The sequence below is a fragment of the Dicentrarchus labrax genome, unplaced genomic scaffold (genome assembly GCF_905237075.1).
Source record: "Dicentrarchus labrax unplaced genomic scaffold, dlabrax2021, whole genome shotgun sequence".
Taxonomy (NCBI): domain Eukaryota; kingdom Metazoa; phylum Chordata; class Actinopteri; family Moronidae; genus Dicentrarchus; species Dicentrarchus labrax.
In genome coordinates this window covers 2,285,722-2,308,118 of record NW_026136709.1, presented here as the reverse complement: position 1 = coordinate 2,308,118, position 22,397 = coordinate 2,285,722, and positions in this window count along the sequence as shown.

Genomic DNA, 22,397 nt, shown 5'->3' with positions numbered 1-22,397 from the left:
CCGGACCAGAGGTTTGAGACCTCTGTTCTAAAGGATGCTGCACCTCCAACATTCCAACATAAAATATGCAACAACATGTTACACCAACAGTTACTACTACCAGAAATGATCGCAAATTACAGTCAGTGGCTCCCATCAAAGGGGTCACTACCCTTCAAGGATCTGCAAGATAATTCTGTGGGGCCACAAGATGATAAACAAGTTAGGAAAGATCATAGCTACTTTAAGAGTAAGCCAGTTCAGTAGAATAACCTGCCCACAAAGCCTAAATCCAGTATTTCACAAAAAGTGGTTTAAAGTGGCCTTAAAGCAATGGTTATATAGTAACATGTATCAAATGGTCATATTTCCCTTTTTTGAACAGAAGAATTAGAGCATTTTGAAATAGCTACCCTGCTGCCTGCTAGTTATATGTTGATTGTATTGTCTTTGCTGTCCAGTTATTATTGTTGTTCTACCTTGTGGGTGTGTTAAAGACCCAGTGTGTTGGATTAAGTGCCATCTAGCGGTGTAGTTGCAACTCTCTTGCTTCACCCTCCCCTTCCAAGAGTGAGGGCAAAACAACAGTGGCTGCGAAACATGTGAACAACGCAAACACCCCTATCTAGAGCCAGTGTTTGGTTTGTCCGTTCTGAGCTACAGTAGAAACATTGCGGTTTAACATGAACTGACCCTGCCAGTTGAGGACCCGCTCCCTCTGTAAACAGCTCATTCTAATGTAACAAAAACACAATGATTCCTTTTTTCAGGTGATTATACACTTATGAAAAAGTACCTATGAATATTGTATTCCATTTCTGACAATAGATCCTCCCAAATGTTAGACACTGGACCTCAATGATTTGTATTAATGTGTTTAGTTAGTGTCATGTCTTTTTATATCCTCAGATAAATTCAGCAAATCAATAAGTTAAAATAAAAGGGAACATCTCTCTGTGGTGAAACTACTCAGCTTATAGACACATGATGAGTGGGTATAAAGGGTCACATGGAAAAAAAGTTAGAAATCAGCGGTGTAAAGTAAATTTTGAAAATGCCTTTAAAAAGTACTAAGTTCTCTTTTATTAAATGAATACAAAACTCTGCTAATGCTAATCATCATGCATCCCTTTCAGATACAAATCAGGAACAGCACAGTTTCAGTGGATGCTATTAGATTTCTATAAATCCATGATGTGCGGCAGTGGACCCTCAGCACTGACTCTGTAATGGCTTGCTTTGAGGAACAGTAATCCCCACCTAGCTCTGTTAGCATGTAGCTGTTGGCAATGAACCCTGAGTTCTTTGTGCAGCAGATTCCTCCTCCCTCGCACCTGGAAAGCCTAAAAAATCCAGTTTGACCCGAGTGAAATTACCCTCTGACACACATTTTTGACCCCTGATTCTAAAGATGAATCCAGCCCAATTAAAGGCTCTGCAGCCCAGGAGCTCTACCAGAGGCCGCCACTAGAGGCTGCTGTTGCACTGTGCAAGAGCAGCCATTGCTCTGGAGCCCCGTCAGAAGCGTGGGAGGTCCCTGTCAGCGCTCATCTCTCCTGCCTTTCTATAGAATCGCAAGTTAATGAAAGTGGAGAGAGAGATTATGTTGAGCATTACGTTTAATTGGACTTCTTTAAATAACACTGGAACACGTGCATTCCACTGACAGTGTGTGTGTGTTTGTCAGCTGAACGGACAGTGTGCTCAGTGCACGTTTTTGTGCATCAGTGTGTGATAACCTGTGTTGTTTATCATCTCTCTCTCTCTCACACACACACACACACACACACATACACACATATGCATGTAAGATCCTTGTGTGTGTGTGTGTGTGTGTGTGTGTGTGCATATTGGTTTGTTCTGTGCAACTTCATTTCCCTGTGGGGACGTTGTGTTGTTACAGCAGAACAAAAGTAAAGAAAGGTGAGAGCATAAACTTGAATAATAGTGCTGTTATAAGAGCATGTAGCAATCTCTTTAAACACAATGTGAGCTCAGACTGACTGATCTGTTGCTTTTATGTGCTCTCAATCTTTTTTTTATATTTTACCACTCGAAATGCTTCGCCTGTCTCATATTATGTATGTATTATTTCATTGTTTGTATTTTATTCATTATTGACTGTGTCAGATGTTTGTAATTTGACTCCAATTGGAGTACAAAGATGGTCACACTGTCAGTTCACAGAAAAAGAACGACCAACAGATTCATCTAAATACACTTAGTAACATGTTCGTCCTTACATTTTACACAACCTATTGTATCACATGTTGTCAAAATGATCACTCAAACACATTTGCACCTCAGGGGGGTGTAACTGAGCTTTACATACTCTAGGTACCACAGTTGACACAATATGGACCAATACAAATAGGAATACTTTATAATATTAATAAATCTCACCTCCAAGGTCCATTAATGCTGTTCTGGAACTTTCAATCGAAATCAATCAAAAGTCCTTTCAGGTATGTGAGGAATCTCTTAAAAACATATAATACTGTGAAAAAATACTACACAATTTAAAATTCTACTTAAAATATAACACCTCTGAAATGTAATTTAATTTCCTGTGATAATTAGTTTCAATATCTGCCTGCTACATAGTCACATTCATGCAGGTAGTGCATACATACATCCATGATTAATTATGAGCTAAAAGGTGATGGTAAGATCGTAAATGAATGATTTAAAAATACTTCAATCGAGGCTCCAAATGGGAACTATTGGGAAGAGAAGTGTCGATCAGGAGGACCCCCCTTTCCACCAAATTAGCCCAGGTGTTTGAAAAAGTTTTGTTCAGGATTCAACAGTGAACAACAAATAATCTTCATATAAGGAATAAACCTGCCTCCTGTGTGAACTGTCTTTAGCTGAGCAGGGTCACCCTACGCAGCTGTATTTTAACATTGGTCATAATGGTGGTACTTGGAGACCCTGGTATTTGTGGTGGTATAAAAAGATTGATGGGTGCCCGGTTAGCTCAGTGGGTAGAGCTGGCGCCCCATGTACCGAGGCTGAGTCCCTGCTGCAGCGGCCCAGGGTTCGAATCTGACCTGCAGCCCTTTGCTACGTGTCATCCCCTCTCTCTGCCCCCCTTTCCTGTCTATTTTCAGCTGTAACTATAATAAAGCCAATAAAAGCCCCAAAAATATATATACTTTAAAAAGATTGAGAAACAGTGCCTTAAAGTGATCATTAAAAATCTGAACTACAATTCCATGAAAAAATAGACCTTGATATGAGCTAGATGGATAAAGCATTCACAACAAAAAATCAGTTATATAACATAAGTGATGAATATATAAAAATATATATAACAGATCTTTTTGTTCCCGTTTTTCTCTAATCTTGCTTTTCAATTGAGAAGTTGATTCCACTCTGGCTTTTAAAACTGTAAGTTCTGCCTTAGTTGTGAAGCTTTTGGTCATATACAATTATTTTCATCAGCAGAAGGTGTTTGCTAGAAGTTCTTTAAGTGGAAAGTTTCTCTGTGCTCATTGAAAATCTGATTTTAAGGGGCAGGGCCTACCAGCAGGATTTGTGACATCGCAAATAGCTTGGAAGTCAGTCCTGCAACTTGTCCAGTTAAAACTTGAAGCCACCAGTGCACATCCACTGAGAATGGACTTTACAATGAAGTAGGAGACATCTTGAGTCCAACAGGAAAACTTTAGAAATGAACAACATTTGTATGTGTGTGTGTATTGTGTTTGTGGAAAAAACATATACACTTTATTGGTCCAAGCAGACTATTTGTATATGTATCTCTTGATACATGTCTTTAACCACTGCTGTAACGTACGCAAGTTAACTTATTTAATGTACTTACATCAAGCTACATCAGGTACGTTGCGAGTACACAATGTGCTGCTTTAAAAGGCCAAAGCCATAAATGTCGGTAACTACTGCATTACATGAAATTCAACTTGGGTTTAAATATTTAACCCTGAATAGACCAAACAAGTTGGAACTGGCCTTAAAGTGATATTTGGTTTGGATATATTGGAAATGCAGCAAAGATTATGGACTCCTTTTGTACTTTATTATGTTCAGTCATCAGCCAGAATATCAATGCTGCATTGAGGCTATTGTTTCACACTGTCTCTCTTATTAAACCCTCCATGGTCCACACCAAAGAGAGGTCATTGTGTGCCTGCTCTGTTTGAAAGAGGTGTCTTTTCATGGCTATATATGTAGTGTGTGTGTGGGTGTGCGTGTGTGCGTGTGTGCGTGTGTGTGTGTGTGTGTGTAAGAATATTGTGTTTGTTTTTGGCATTTGAGAAGCTCTGCCTTGTGGCTTGTGGGCTTGCCGATCAATTCTGTCTCTTCCTTTTCCTCTAAACAGACAAAAGTCTTAGCTTTAATTACTACAGCAATGAGGCTGACTGAACCTTTAATGTCGCTGCCCGTCAGGGTCTCCCTGTGTTTTGTTCTTTTACCATTCATCTCATTCCATCTCTTTCTGTTTTACCTCCTCGCCCTCTCCAGGGTATATGCAGGTCCCTAAGAAGAATAAAATGCTGTAAAGGTTAATTCCAGTCATATTTTTCTACTTTTTTTTTTTAGCCATCATGAAAACTGCATTTGAAATGTCATAATTCCCCCCTCACTACAGAGCTTTATGTATTTGCAGCTCTGTAGAGCTTTAATCTCCAATATACACCCACAGGGCAAACACAGTCTTCTACATCTGAAGCCAAAAAGCAATTAAAATACAGCCTTTAACACACTAACAATTCTACAGCCAACCTGCCTACTGTTCTGTTCAAGTGCACTGAGGCTGCATTCAGGTGATATCAGATAGTCTGTAAATACAAGTATTGGCTGTGGAGTCCTGTTAAAGAAGCCATTTGTTTTTTTGGGACTTCCCGGTGCTTTAGATAAGACTGCTGTGGGAGACCGTTTATCTATTACATAGAGCACTGGAATAAATGCACAATTATACAGTTGTGTTCAAGGTGGTGATACGTTTAGATATGGACAGATACTGGGACGATGTTGGACTAATATTGTAATACTAAGGGACAATAAATAGAAACTGTGTGAATGTTAAACCTCATTTGAAGCCAACTACACGAGTAAATGGTAACTGGACTGTACTTGTATAACGCCTTTCTAGTCCACTCAAAGCACTTTTACACAACATGCCAAAATCACCCATTCACACACATTCACACAGTGATGGATGAAACAGAAACCCAACCCAGTGGCAGGTAAGAATAATGACTTAGAAATAGCCAGTCAGTGATGGTCTAGTTCGCTTATCCTATAGAGGCATCAGTATAAAAGTGAGACTGTTTCATAACCAGTCAAAAACTCCTCGTTGTGTGTTAAAGGTCCAGTGTGTAACATTAAAGAGGATCTATTGGCAGAAATGGAATATGATATCCATAGGTATGTTTTTGTTGGTGTATAATCAGCTGAATATAGGAATCATTTTGTTTTTGTTACTTTAGAATGAGGCGTTTTTATCTACAGTGGGAGCGGGTCCTCTTCTGTGGAGTCCACCTTATCGAACTGACATGTTTCTACAGTAGCCCAGAACGGACAAACCAAACACTGGCTCTAGATAGGGCATGACAGAAAAAATATTTTATATATATATGTACACTATATATATATGCTTTTAATGAAAATGTCCTGACAGATTAGATGGATTTCAGGACTCATCTATTCGGGACAGCCTCGTTACTCCAGATGATTTTAAACTTCTCGTCTTGTCTTGTAAAAGTTTTCCAGTCTGATGTTTAAACACACAGTGCTATTTACCTTTTACCGATGCTGTCGCTGTGTTGAGAGATTTAATTATTCCTGCTGCTGTGCCATCCCTGTGTAAAATTACTCCCAGCTCCTCTCTCAAGTCAGAGAGATGAAACACACATATCAGTTCTGCTGCTGTGTGATCACTACAGGTGTTTGACCTGACTTGACTACACAGAAAATCTGACACAAGTTACACGTTGTTGTAGGCATCTCCTTCATCAAACAGAACATCAATGCTGAAGTTTCTGCACTCAGAATCTTTCTCAATGACATTAAAAATTAAAATTTGATGCACATATATCAACCTGCAGTAGTAGTAGTAGCAAAAGAATTAGGTCAAACTGAACATTAATAAAGATGTTTAGTGATGTTGGAGAGTGTTCGCCAACTAAAATTGCTCTACACCTGCATTAAGAAGTTGTCTGATGTCTTAACACAATTAAGTCCCAAAATTAGCACCCAATTTGCACTATGCTGCCTAATTAGCATAAAAACAGGCCCAGTTGCACCTTACCAGGAAATTACCAAGGCAGTGGGCAAATGCAAAAAGTATATACTTGTGCCGGAGTAAAAATGCATAAAACTGTTTACCCTCGCACTGGCTTTGCAGGAAAATAGAGCCCCAAGTTGTTAAAGTAATTATTTTGCATATGGCACCATACTACCAAAGCAGCGGCAAGTACTACAAACCACCAGGACTTTAAAGGTCCACTGTGTAACATTTAGCAGAAATGGAATATAATATTCATAGGTATGTTTTCATTAGTATATAATCACCTGAGTATAGGAATTCTTATGTTTTTGGTTTTTTTTACCTTAGAATGAGCTGTCTTTATCTACAGAGGCCACAAGTTGCCTTCCACGGAGTCCACCATCATTTTTCTACAGTAGCCAAGAAGGGACAGACCAAACACTGGCTCTAGATAGGTGTGTTTGTACTTCTCGTATGTTTTGTGGCAATATTAGTTTCTCCGTCATGCTTGGAAGGAGAGGGTGAAGTGAGGAAGTTGCGATCTTTAATTACACCGCTAGACGCCACTAAATCCCAGGAGGCCACAACTTATGTTATGTCAGGTACGTAACTTATGATCTTTTAATAAACTTAACTAAATATTTTTCGTGTGATGAAGGTCTAGTGCCGAAACATCGCAAATAAAAGTAATATTGCAAATTAGACAGCGTGCAGGTATTCATTGCTTCATGAAATAAATGTGCAGAATTCTTTGATTCTTAAAAACTTTAAAGCTTTATTTTTAAAGTCCAATTGGATGTTACATATTTATTATTGCCAAATTGACCGAAATTAGCTAGTTTCTGTTTGATGGGCTTTGCCATCGCTGAGTGAATGTGTGTGAAAGGGTGAATGTGGCATCTGGTGTAAAAGCGCTTTGAGCAGTTGGAAGACTAGAAAGGCGCTATACAAGTACAGGTCCATTTACCGTTACCAGTTTTTGACGAGTTGGGAGTGACAGCGTGTCTTCGTGGCAAACAATTTGATTTCTCACACGAGGAAGAGCACGGGAAAAACTAATTTCATTAAGGCGAGAGCCATGATAGTTAGCTAGCATACACAAAACCAGAAGACTGGAACATTAATGCTATTAATTACATTTCCTGTTATGACAAGCTAAAGTGTCTGCTGTTAAAAGCATCAATTAAATCCTCTGGCATTGCTCACAATCAGCTACAAGTGAGTGAAACATCAACCAGCTGCTCACAGTGTGAGGTTAGATTTACTGGTGTCTTTAAACCCAATGATATTGATTCATCTTACTTTTATGTATTTGAATTCCTCCATTAAGTGAGATAAATGAAATACTGGAGACTAAGAAACAGCCAGACAATAATCTGTAATGTCACTGTCAAATTTCTAACGTTGCTAAAATCCTTTCCAGGAGAAATGGCCCCGTTCTCGAGTGTAGGACTATTAGTGCTGCTATTAAATGAAGCTATTTTAAGAGCAGTACCTCAGTCAAGTCTCTTCACAATCATTAGAGCCACTGTAGGTTCTGTCTTTTCTGAAACTGAATTAGCTTTGGGGAACAGTTTGCATGCATCACATGTATCGATCAGGCTCTCAGAGATCACAGGAACATTAACAGATGACTGATATCTCAAATATGTACAAACCATCACTCATTACACTACATGTGAGCTGAGATAATCAAGCACTGCCAGTGCAGTGGAATGAAGTGTGACATATCTCTCCTCTGTCCACCAATGTATAAGAGCCTCTTTTCCATTCCTCACCTAGCAGCTGCTGGGAAAGGACAGATAGACTTCTCTTAATCCTAAGGCTTCAAGCCTTAGCGAGCCACAGTTGCAGGAGAAAAGGATTGAATCTCAACTGCAGCTATTTCCCTGACGGCTAGAGAGGAGCTCTGTCCGGTCAAAGGGGCGTTCTATTGGTGTCAGGTGCCTAACACCCTGTTAATGGAAGGCAAGAACAACCCAGGGCTTTTCCCTGGACCCTTTTTACTTTATGTCTCTCATTCAGGGTTCAACCTGGTAAACCTGGAAGCACAGGAGGTTACTATAAAGGACTTCTAATAGGGACATTTTGTGTGGTCATCCCCGGATTAGTGGGTTAAAATCTTTAATATGAAACTTTTCAAATTGTTCCTTATGTTTAAGGCACTATGAATGTCTCGGGGCCATTACATGTGCACCTATATTTACACAATATCACATCTCCCCCACTTTTTACCTTTATAGCCCTGACACTTTCTCACCAAGGGTTGCATTTTAATAGAGCAGTTCATTATGTGGTTTCACCCTATGGTGGCTTTGGAGGATGAGCCTGCATCTTAACTCTCTTTCATCACATTGTCTTCGTCTCTAGGGGATCACACTCAGGCCTAACTCTAGCCCTTACCACAGGCAGGCCAACCAGTTACCCTCTTGCTGAGCTGTGGGTTTAGTGTCCCAAGGCTTGGTGTCCACAGCCTTGGGACACTCTCTGATCGAGTGTATGATCCAGCGCAAAGCAGACAAAGCACAGGTGACTGGCTCTGCTGTGGTTATGACTAGTGTGTTTAACATCTCCACAAACACCACAGGGCACAAAAGGTTTGACTTTGGTCTTACGGCTCTGTTGGATATACACATCACTCCTGCTAAGTAATCCAGTCTGCTCTAGCATAGTTATTGTGTGATCGAGGTGATCGACCTTCAGCCTGCTGGCTTGGAGATGGGGCAGGATCAGAGACTTGTGATGCTTTACACCTGCAGGTTTACTGTCAGGTGTCATATAGTGCTGAAAGAAACCGGGCAACAGGGATGCATGTTGTTTGTCTCTGCTTTGCTCAACAAGCTTCTCATGCACATGTACAGCCTGTTGTCATTCCCAGTGTGTCAAATACCAACAGGGAGCTTCATCGTATCACTAATTTGGAGCACAGACTGCAAGCCAAACACATGTCGAAGCTTCGAACTTCATCTGATAGTGACCGTTTCAGTGATATTTAAGGATCTGTTCCAGAGCAGTTTGACTGGTCTGATCACCAGATTGGCCACTAAAGCATGACGTCGGTTTGTGTTTCTTTAAAAATGTATTCAATTTCAACTTCTCTGTTGCTGGTCGCTGCGTTTTTTTCTGGCTAACCCTGCGGCCCCTATTGCTGCAGCCAAACACACAACGACACATTTCGATACAGCACCTAATTTGGTCTGAAACAGTTTGAGATGCAGCGGTCTGTCATTTAACTGCAGTGTAACCCTCCACATCAGGTACAGCTCAAACTGATTCAGGACACGGAATTCGTATTTTCACAGCCTTTGCACACCCATGTACACCCACACAGGTGATTTTAATTACTGTGCCTGATTAGAACTCTTCCCAGGACTGTGTAGGCGTGGGCAGACTGTGCCTGATTGACCTTTTCCTCAGTCTCCTGCTATCTTTTTTGCTATTTCTGGCACAACTTCACCTACTTCCAAAGTGCACAGAGAAGGAAATAGAGGTTGAAACTACAGAAACTCTATAAAGTATAAAGATAAAACTTTTTAGCTTTTTGGCAACGTTTTCCGCTCCTGGCCTTTGTCTAGGTCATCATACAACACAAAAGAACAGTTGAGTGAGTTTAGTATTCAGAATATGACGTGCCTTAAAACGTGGTTTCTTAAACTGGTTGTGAGGTAAAGGGTGTTCCAGTGATCAATATGGGTTCCACTATATTTGATTCTATAAGGGAGGTCTTTTTTCCCCTTTTATCAATCAAAACAGCCATTAATGAGCACAGCACCAGATCAGTTTGAAACCCTGAACAAATCAAAGATGTGGGCGATTCAGAGGTCTGGAAGGAACCAGGAAGTCTGTTTTATGTTGTGGTATTTGGTGATTTAAGGGCTACAGTTGTTTTTAAATATTCTTCATCTCATCTGACTTCTTTTGATTGGATAGATGGTAAAATAAAATAATAATAATAAAATATATATATTTTGGGGGGATTTTATTGCCTTTATGATAGTGACAGCTGACAGGAAAGGGCGCAGAGAGAGAGGGGATGACACGCAGCAAAGGGCCGCAGGTCAGATTCGAACCCTGGACCACTGCAGCAAGGACTCAGCCTCGGTACATGCAGGCACCCATAATAAAAACATATTTTGTGCCTATTTGTGCCTACTTTGTGCCTACTTTGTGTCTTTGCCACACAACAAATAGACTATGAAGGCTTTATAGACTTCTGTCCCAGCATGCCTGAGGCAGTTTTGCTAAAAAACTCGGCCACTAGCTGATTTAGCAAATGACCGAGCCCTCTTTAAAAATGAAATAATATATTCTTTAGTTCTATTTAAAAAAGATTTAGGGCCATTCCACCAAATCCGTGCCATTAAGTGTTGTAACTTCTCAAAACTTTAGTGTAGAGATTAGATTGTTATTTAGGATGTAAACTTTGAAGACCTGAACACAAGGCAAATTCAAAGAGCCTTCACTCTCTGATAAACAGCCTCGTATTACATTAGAAAAGTTGAAACAACCAAAGAGCTAGTAGTACAATGAGAAGAAAACACTGAATGTATCAAAAACGTATATATGATTGTTAAAAATCCAAATATGGTATTAAAAAAAAAAAAACACACAAAAAAAACAATCATCTCTGACGCAATATGCTAGGAAAATAAACTGCTCAAAATGAATCAAAATCTCTGGTTCTACACAGACAGTTATTGTGTTCACTGTTTGGGTTCATTGTACAGTTTATCAGTTGTTCTCTGCTGTTATTGTTATTATTGAACATAATATGAAATATCCATAAAATATGTCACTTAGTCAGTTTACTCAATGATAGAAAAGGGCTCTCTAAGGAAAAAGTTTGGGAACCACGACTGCTCTAAGGTAGTGGGGTTTTTTTTGGGTGCGTTCTAGGTAGTTTTTAGTCAGGTTTCTAGGGACGCAAAAGGCACCGATTTGGTGGAATGGCCCTTTTATGTCTTCAGTATGATTCAACATTCTTGGACCTGAGAGCCACAGACATTGTAGGGAAAAGTATTGAGAGATGAACTAACACATTGTTAGTTTTGTTTTTTTCATAGGATTTTTTGACGATAAGAGAAATATAGAATAGTTCCATCCTAATCTTTAAAGGTGGCTGGTATTTACTATAAACACATAGATATATATGTAGAGAGATATAAATCTACAGATGGAGGAGCCTACAGACGGTCTTTCTTTCTTCATGCTCGGCACGTTGAGTCTGTTACAGCTGTACATTCTGTAGCAGTGTGCGTTCTAATTGAAATTCTAAGATGTTACAAGGTTTCAAAGCTGCTTTTTCTGAAGTACAACCATTAAACATACATCTAGCTTTTCCACAGAAGCCAGGGCTTACACTCAGAAAGTCAGAAGTCAATAGTCCATGTATTTCAAGCAAAAACAGCCGTCTCCACCAGGTCAAACCCTCTGAGCTACAGCCAGCAACCTTTAGTGGCCATTTAGTCACATTTAAACATAATTTTCTCTTCAATCCCCCACTCTCCGCCTTCACCCACAGTCCTCTTGTCTCGGCGAGGTTTTTCTCTCCACCAAGATTACTGGGCCGGCTGTTAAAAGCACACCTCTGCTCTTTCTACTTCTAGTCCCATTCCCTCCCATTAAGCCCTGAGAGTCCAGGGCTCTGCTTGTCTTCTCTGCAGGCTATTGATCAGCGTCAGTGTTCTCCTCTCCTACAGATAGATCCGGAATGGGCCCAGCCGCCGGCTTTTCATTAAGAAAACACCACAGACGAATGGCAGGGAAGAGGTAAAGGGCATCAGGGCTAAGAGTCTGATAATCAAACTTGATGGTTCTCTGCCAGCCGGTCTTCTGTCCTTCCTGTCAGTTTATTAGTCAGGCTGTTTGTCTGCTTTCTTGACCCGTCCAGCTTGTTTTGATTGAGGGAACTTGTGAGAAAAAAGGCGCTGAAAATAAAGTCACTCATCAACCTCAGGGAAGGTGTTGAGAACACGTTATCAGCAAGAAAGAAAGACTTTATCTTCTTTCCATTTGAAGGTATATCTGTTCCCATGTGACTTTAGCAAACATTTTGGTCTAGATGGGATTTTGATACAAGCAGATCAGCTTGGTGGCACTTTTATTTGAAGTCCTAAAAACACTGTGCTGAAAGGGAAAACCTAATTTCACTGCAGGGCTAATCCTTAATGATTTTGCCCATATCAGATTCTCCATTTTATCAGAGCCGTCACGCCACTCAGCGTTAATGTGGTAAATAAGAATTAGCAAAAGTCACACATCAGTCTGATAGATTCAAGCAGAAATCAGAAACCGGAGAAGTTTAATATCAGACAGGAAATGTTGACGGCAGGTAAACGGACTCGCATTTCTCCTTTTTGTGAATCTGTTTGAGCACTCCAATAAATTCCTTCCAGTGAGAGTTAAGAAGCTAGGGATTACCTTTAATCACACATTTTATGCAAGTGAGACCAAGATAGAGCACAGCACCTCTAGTTTTTTTTGGGTAGAGCCTCTCTTTGTAGATCCTACCTGACATTAGCTTTTCTGTTGGTCCCTCTTACCCATTCCTTTCTAATTTACACTTTTTATAAGGAATATGGTCATACCCACTTTAACCCCAAATGTCCCCTGGATTGCGGCTTGTGTTCCAGTAAGTGTTATACTGTACACCCAAAGACAATGGTGGAAGAAATAAAAATACTCTGTTGCAAACTAAAGTCCCATATAGTCAATAGTCCGAATTAAATACCATCTATCAGAAGTAAATCAGAAAAATGGTAGTACATTTGAAATAGCCCAGATATACTGCATATACTTACAGTATGACATCACTTATTCTATTTACAACTACCCCATAATTAACCCTTCCTAAGCCCCACCTCTTTTTGCTCTGTGCTCCAATAACAGTTGAGCAAGTCTCAGAATGTCTTTAGATTGCGCTGATTAAATTGGAAGTTGATCTAATAAATTCCCTAGGAGAAGTTTGTTCAAATACAATGTGTGCAAATCGCCAGAAATGACCGCTAAATCCAAAATGGCAGACTTACTGTTGGGTTTGGGATATGGCTCCCACTGGATTTTTTGTATGTTAGGATAAGATCTAGGCATGTGCCAATTTTTATGCATATCGGTGAAAGGGTTCAGTTTATGCCATTTTGCCATGCTCATAGTGGACTCCTAGAAAATATGAATTTTTTTGCCACGACTGACATGTGCGCCGCGTTTCATGAGTTTTCGAGCATGTGAAAGCCTCCAAAAATGCAGTTAATTTGTTACTAAAATAATAATCTGTTCAGATACAATAGGCCAGGGCCTTCGCACGGTCAGTGCTTGGGCCCTAAATATATGTCGCTATATTTTAACCATCTTCAAAATGTTTAACATTTTGTTCAACATAGATGATCCTAGCACATAGCATACCTAAGTACAGTAAGACAATTTTGTTTTTTCCCAGGGTGGTAAAGTCATGACCCGCCCTACTCTGGCTCTGATTGGTTAGTACTTATTGCTTTCATTGGTTTAGTTGCTTAGGTTTAGGCTAGAGGAGTGAGATTGGTTAGGGTAAGAATGACAAGGTAAGTCAATCAGAAGCAGGACGGATCTTGACATAGCCATCGTGGAGGAAAAAAATATTGCGAGGAAGTTGACCAAGGTTCTGACAGAGACTTGCTCAACTGTTTTTGGAGCACAGAGCAAAAAGGGGCGGGACTTAGGAGGATCAAATGCTACATTCTCACAATAGCTGCTCTTCAACTAAAGCTACACGGCCTTGCTTTAACTTAGAACTGAAAACAATGGTTATACATCCATTCACACCTGGATAGCTGCTAGCCAATCAGAATCAAGAAGAGTGCTATTGATGATTATTGAAATCTAAACCTCAATCATGGATTTTGACTGTTAAAACAAACCAAATTTAGGTTCAAATCACTTTTGCAAGGCAGAATACCTGTGAATGCCCACATTACTGCAGCGAGACTCGATTACCATCACATATACAACACGAGAAATCCTTGAATTTGTAGTAGAGGAGAGAAAATAAATAAAATATCCAGAAATGGTAATATCTGAAGCCTTGCAGGAAAAAAAATTATAATTAAAGAGAAAGGAAAACAGAAAAGTGGGGACTGGAGTCAAGTACTTCAGCTTTGCATTTCATCCCCCCCTTCTTCATCCCTTCTTTCAGGCCAAATTGCTCTTTGCTTTTTCCCTGTCGTCGCTTGGCGTAATCCTCCCTGTTGTCTTAATATCAAGTGGAGAGAGGGCGAGATAATGGAGCAACAGGGGAGGAGGAGGAGGAGGCAGCGTGGCCCTGAAGACTGTCCTCCAGGGAAATAGCCCTCCCTTGTGTCAAACACACAAGAATATTATTAAACCCCCCCCCACCCCGCCCTCTATCCTCTCCATCCAATACATTAACTTGCCGTACATAATAGCCCTCATATACATAACAAAAGCCAACACACGGGAGGAGAGCTCCAAATGCTTGTGTAATGGATGTGTAGCGAGGTATTATGCAGCACTGAATCAACCCCGCCTGCACTCTCACAAAGGGCAGCGCTCGGACCGTACTGCTGACTGATGCTGTTGTTAAAGTGTACGCCTTTGTTGTTGTCGTGATTGGTGCTTGTGTGCGATGTAAAGTACTTATAGGAAGATGGCAACATAGTCAGCAGTGATATCACGCTGCAGTGTAGGTCATTGTTTGGGTTTCTTTGTCATGTGTAGGTTTTAACTGATCCATTATGTTGTAGAGAACATAGAGATCACTACGGCTGATCTCTCCAAAGCTCAGCTCTGCTCCACGTAGAATACACGGCTCGGTATAAATATGTTTCAGTTTGTATGTGAGACGTCTGACGAACATCTAAGACTGCAATGTTAATGCTGAAGTGTTAAACATTAATGTGTTCTATCAGATCAGTGGCCAATAAAACATCAAGTTTGCATGCTGCTACATGTGTTTGTGTGTGTCGCTGTGACCCAGCACTCACCTAGAGAACAGTGTGGGTGCTGCTGACCTGCTGCTCACACTCACACACACACCTACACACACACCTACACACACCTACACACACACACACACACACACACACACACACACACACACACACACACACACACACAGCTGGACCACAGTGCTGCTGGCTCAGGTCTCAAGGATAGTGAGTGAAACCCCAGCTTAAAATGAGATCCACTGTCTGCATACCAATAGAATGGCCTCAGGGCTCACTGTGTGTGTGTGTGTGTGTGTGTGTGTGTGTGTGTGTGTGTGTGTGTGTGTGTGTGTGTGTGTGTGTTCTTACTTTATAGTGTAAGAGACTGCCCAAAGAGCAGAGAAAACTATTGATGCTGTGATTTAGAAGAAGTCAGTAGATACCTGTGGTTAAAGTGACATCCAGTGTCCCTCTGGGGCCCCCTGAGGGTGTCAGAGATGGGTCATGGTGGGTGGGGTGGGGGTGCTGGAGGTTGTGGTGTTGAGGACACATGCCAAGGCCAATGACAGCAATATAGCTTGACCTCAAGTAAGAAAAGTATTTCTTTGGGCTTTTTCTGCACGATGCTTTTTGTAATAACACAACACAAATACAGACTTTGGGCTGTAATGTAAAGTCATAATCAGCAACTGACTGTTTCAGCTATATGTCCATTTTGCTGGTATATCAAAGGATTGATTCCAATGGCGGCCAGTTAATTAAAGACACTTCCTGTTTTTAACTCCTAGGATGTTTCCCAAAGCTTCAAAAATCTGCCCTTTTCTTAAGCCACGCTTGACGTACCCAAAGCTCACATTCATTGGCTGGGCTAAACAAAGGGGTGTGGTTCAGTGATTTCCAACCTTTCCTCAACACCACCTCTATAATACTGTAATAGTGGATATTATGAGAATATTGCTTCATACAGTTGAACTGTCAGTGTTTTGTTGTGTGTAACTTTGCGTTGTACTACTTTCAATTCAATGTTATTTATGCAGCACCAAATCTTAGGACACTTTTAATATAGAGCCGGTCTAGACCATACACCCTTTATACAATTATTTATTATATAATTTATATCATGCTATTTATAAGTTATCAATGTTTATCTGATTTTTCTAATCATTTATACATTTTTTGGCTAAGTGTTTTAACAATTTATAGTTACTTTTTGCTACTTTGACCATTGATCGATTTCTAGATGATTTTTTTCAATCATTTATACATTATTGGCAAACATTTTCAACAATTTATCTATTAATTTTTTTTCTATTTCAACCATTTATCCAGTAGTTCTAGCTAACTATTTTGACTGTTTCTGCTCACTAACTAGCTAGTATTCACACACTCAACACTTGCTGTTCAGGTGTCAGTGATTAAATATGTTTGAAATGAAACATTTTTGACCAAATTGTAATTTACTTTTTTTTTATTATTATTGTTACTCCACAATCCTTTCATGTACCCCCTGGCAACTACAGAAGTACCCTCTGGGTCACACGTGCTCCTTGTCGGGAATCACTGTACTGCCTAACACACCCCCGTCACTACACAACAATTATGTTTTTTCAATTTAATTCAATTGTATTTGTAGCACTAAATCCTAACAAAAATTATTTCAGGACCCAACAGTTCCCACACCCCCTAAAATAACTCTCTGGATTCATATTGCTATTTTGATCCAAACCATGATCTTTTCCTAAACCTAACCAAAGTGTGACCATTTAGTGAGTGTGTCATGTTTTAGGCGTGTCCTGTAGTACTGTGGACCTGTAGATAGACCTAGTCAATGTATGCAGAAGTGCTGAGCTAGAGAACAAAAAACACCTGTTGGTTTAGAGACACCTCGATGGCAAGCGTCCAAAAAAAGCTTGTTGAATTTGTGCACAGTTTTCATTATATTCTGGGCCTTGGTAGGCAGAATCTCAATCTGGAGAAATTACACTTCTTATCTTGCACAATTAACACACACACACACACATACACACACACACACACACACACACACACACACACAACTGTACAGTGCTTCTCAGTACCACCTGTACTCAGTCGTCTAAGCCTGTATCACTTATAACAATTAATGTTAACAAAATACGATTTGTTAAGAATGTAATGCAATCTGGATAATGTTTTTCTGTTAGTAATAAGACCTAGGCCCTTCTGACTATATGCTGTTTTATAAGTAAATTGATTTATATTAATTACACATTGTGATTTTAAGGCTAATTCGGGTTATGACTCCACAAGACATTTTTAGCTGATATGAAAAATATACGAGGGGGTCAAAAAATGTCTGGGTTGTGCTTGTGATATTTTGGACTAATTAAAATTCTTGCTGTGGCCAATAATTTTTCAATATTGAATTAATGATTTTAAAGTCATTTTATGTCAGTGACTGAACTAGGGCTGCAACTAACGATTATTTTCATTATTGATTAATCTGTCGATCATTCTCTGGATCAATCGATTAGTTGTTTGGTCCATAAATGGTTAGAAAATGGTGACATCCTCAAATGTTTTGTTTGGGCCACAAGCCATAGATATAGAGTTTACTGTCACAAAAGAAACCAGACATTTTCTCATTTGAGCAGCTGAAATCAAAGAATTTAGACATATTTACGTCAAAAATGACTCAAGACAATTAATTGATTAAATAGTTGCTGATTAATTTATTAGTTGGTTAGTCATCATTAATCATTAATACTCCTCAGATGTAGAAGTAAGTTTAGCTGCCCACAAAATAATACATAATATCATATCTTAACCACCAACAGTCAAGTTAGTCAATGAATAAACCATGATTTGTATTTTAACCATACCAAAAAAAAAAAAAGAAAAAGTAAGTCTAAACTGAGTCTAAATAAAACCTGTTAATCATAGATGTAAAAAATAATGGAAATAGAACGCAGAAGTTTTAACAATGGGAATTAAAAAAACAAAACTTGAGGCAAAACTTGGAGGAGGCCCAGATTACAATTATTTTTTACAATGTCGTGGCCATTCTGCTTGCACTTTTGAGACGGTCCCTAACTACAGTTGTCAGTCTACCATCTAAATTCATTAGGAACAAAACATGAATGCAAAAATTCATTTTATATCTGTGCATCTGTTCAGAGCATATTATGTGTTCACAATGTATTTCTTTTTTATTTACATCCCTGTTAGACAGCAAGGAACAGGAAGATAATGTGAAGATTTAACATTTTCTTTCCTTTTTTTCTGACCTTTCTTCGAGCAACAGGAGGCAGTGAAACACACACACAGAAAAAGGTCAGTCATGTCAGTGTCACCTGGTCATTTCCTCTAACAGTTGGTAGCAGCACTGAGCGGTGAGCCTTCATCGCTCTCAGTTCCTCCTTTTCTTCTTTAGTATCACTCTCTGTCCTCCCCATCCTCTCCCACTCTCTTCTAAGACCAAACACACCTCTGTTTGCTTATCTTTTTGGTGAAAGAACAGGGGCAAGGAGGGAGAAATATATTTCTGCTGCAATACCCTGCACAGAGTTGTGTGATACTGAGAATGAATTCACTATTGAAGGTTCCTCTATGGCCAACATATTTCAACTACAATACTTTTAGCAAACATTTTCTTTCTTCACCATCTGAAAAGACTTGTAAGTTGTGTTACCTTGAACACTTTTCTCAAACATTAGAATGTGACTATAGTGTTTTTTGAATAGAGTATTGTGGTAATATTTTTGTTTGAGGTCTTAATATACCCAATCCATGCGGCCTGCTGCTGATTGAGAGGAGCTCTCTGGTGCTTTAAAGCTAAATAACTGCTCTGCCAAGGGCACTGTCCATATTTTTGAAATTCTGCAAGAGCATGATTTGGAGTGTTTCACAGTCATTATCGCTGACCTTCCCGGTTTGAACCTCTCCAGGTTTTAGATTGGTGGAAAAGCCTCCAAGTCACAGCGCGCCAGAAGGCTGATTTTACGCCGCAGACTGATTTCATACTTGCTGGAAATTTGATCAAAATGTCTTCTGCGGATAACTTCAGTCACAAAGAGAAATGTTCTGCTATACAAAGTAGCTTCTCTGCATTGTGTCAATTTGAATTCACCATCACTTTTTAAACTGAAGTAAAACAGAATGAAGTAAAGAAAAAAAAAAGTAAAGGTCCAGTGTGTGATATTTAAGAGGATCTGAAAATTGAATATAATATCCATAGGTATGTTTTCAATTGTGTAGACTGAATTGTGTTTTTGTTACCTTAGAATGAGCTGTTTTTATTTACAGAGGGAGTGGGTCCACTTCTTGTGGAGTCTGTGATATGTAGTTCTATTCATAAAGAAATGTATTTATATTTTTGACAGATGTTCAATTCTGGCATATTTAAAACAACACAACTAAAATCTAGTTTAAATTATTTTTGAATCTGAAAATGTAGTGGGCAATAGTATACCTGTTGTCGTGTCTGCAGGTGTGTCTGCAACTTCTAGCTCTAGGGTAGGGCCTTGTCTGCAAAGCACTTGTGGCACCACTGGCTGCAGCATGTTATACTGCATTCACATGGATTCAGGCAACCGGATGTCATGTTAGTGGATGAGAGCAGGACGTTAAAATTAGGTAAGGTTGGCAGAAAATACTGTCAGTGGTAACAGTATACAACATTGCCATCCCAAAGTTAAAATATTTTAACTTTTTGCCATTGTCCATGACGGTATTTAAAACCGGATGTTACATAGCTCCCTCACACAAGGACAAACATGGGCATGTGAATGTGAATGCAGCATTAAGCTAGTAAGTAATCAGAGGAGTAAATCAACTCATTTTGAATGTGGTGGATGGACAGTAAGAGAACAATGTTCAAGAAAATCAATCTGAAAGTATAAAGTGAAGGGAACATGTTGTGCTGTAACGACTGTGTTAGTATCCCAAGAAGGTCTGACTTATTTGTAACTTTGTTGTTTTTAAATGTTGGTTTAAAACCCTAAATGCTGTTATTTCAGTTTTGATTTAGTGATTTTGAGTATCAGTACAGTGGTTAGCTTTTGTTTTGGTTTAATCCACTTACAGGCTGAATGGGTGGATGAAAATAACCTCAATGGGTGTTGATTTGGTCTATGTGGACAGTGACATGTTGTCTGGGCTTCACCAGGGATCCACTGATCTAAACCAAACTGAAAAGGGAGCACAGGTGAAATATCGCTAATAACCCCTCATTGCACAGGAAAACTGAGTGTGAGCTCCACTACAGCAAGTAGGTCAAAGATAATGCAGCAGTCAGACAGTCAGACAGGTTGTAATCACAAAGAAGAGAGAGTGCAGGTGAAAGACATAATTATTACTCAAACTGATCTTTGTAAACACACAATACAATTTACCGACCCACTACCTGCTCCAACTTTGAACTTCTATACTTACCATAGTTGAGCTCACACTCAGTGAAGGATTCTTAACATTTCAGGTGTCCTCACCTCCATAAGTGCTTTAAATCATCTGAGTAAGCTGATGCTTTGTTTCCAATCCTGTTTGATCGTCTGGTGTTGAATTCCGAGCAGTAAACTTCGAGATCATTAGATTAGACAGGGTTCCTCCACAGACTTCTTGGAAGATATTTCAGACCATATTTGACTTCTACAAACAAAAAAATAAGAAGACTTCCACCTTAAAATCCAACTGTTAACATTACGTTCTATAAATGTATGCTATTAATGTTGCCAAATAATTGCAAGAAGATTAAAGCCAATTACTGTAGTTCATACAGTTCAATAAAATTGTTTTACTACATTACTGCACATCTTGTAAATGTTAAGCACAGATGTCTGAATTTGGTACCGATTAGCCTTCCATACTGCGTACGAACCCTGAGTAGACATGCATTTGTTGATATTTTTAGGATCTTTAATCTAAAATACCTCTAATGTTGCAAATGTCTCAGTAACTATTATGCCCCCACTGTATTCCGTATTACTGCTAGTTATACGACATACAGTAAGTCTATAAGACATTTAACAGTAGAGCAGTCTTCTCAACAAAGCTACAGATTGAAGCCATTGATCACAGTTCTTCCCATCCTTTCCCTCCATTCTTCTTCTCTCCTCTTTCTGCTGTTTGAACAGAAGCAGTGAATTAAGAGAATTAAGAGCTGCTTTCATCTCATGTGTCCACTGACTCACCAGCCCCGGCCCACAGACACCCACCTCCAGTGATTAGCAGTAAATTGATTTCACACTCCAGTAATGCCCAGACCGGGCTATAACAGGAACTGGAAGCAACTGTAGGTCACACAAATTAATTACTGCAATTAGCTTCCAGACAGTTAGGGATGTGGAGGACACAGAGATGGAGAAAGGCAGAGAGAGACTCAGTGCAGTTCAGACAGGCTAGAACTTCAACAGAGATCCAACAGAGAACTACAGGGAAGTCTTAAAACTCTGACGACTCTATCCAATAAAACATAACTCTGACTCTAACAGCATGTAACAATACATTTAGTTTAACTTAAAACCTTTCAGAACTGGCTATTTTGTGTACAGGATACAGATAGTGCAGCAGATAAAGACTAATAAACTGAGATATTAACTAGCTTTAGATTTTTAAACTGATATCTTGTATTGTTGATCTCTCAAATGACACATTTTGCCATGTAAATAAAAATGTGATTCTTAAACACATATAACCTATGCACAACTAACACAGGTGCATAGGAGAGTAAAAGCCAATGAAAATGCGTTAGTTTCATAAAATGTAGGTGCCGTTTTATGAAAAAACTGTGCTAGCAGTGTGCAGGAATCTACCACTGTTTCATCACTTTTGTCAGAAGAGCCTCTATAACAGTTTTAAAAGAATAATTCACCAATTTTAGGAATAACCCTCATGCTCTAAATACCACTTTCATGTCTGTTTGGTAAATGTGAAGCTGCAGCCATGAGCTAGTTAGCCTAGCTTAGCGTAAAAACTGGGAGGCAAGGGGAAATGGCTATTTTGGCTCTTTCCAGAGATCAAATATACATCTGTCAACACCTCTAAAGCTCACTAATTAAAGATCCCTGCAGACACATTTTACAATATTAACTGCTTTACATATTTTCTATTCACACACAAAAAAACCTGGTAAATTCTTCTCCTTCATTAAAAATCCTGAATCTAAAAATAGAAGTCTGATCCACAAGAGGGTTCGAGTTTCTACATCACACTGTAGAAGTTGCATACTGACCAGGCTTGATTTCCAAACTATTTGTGATGTCATAAATCATGCTCTTAGGCCCTGCCCC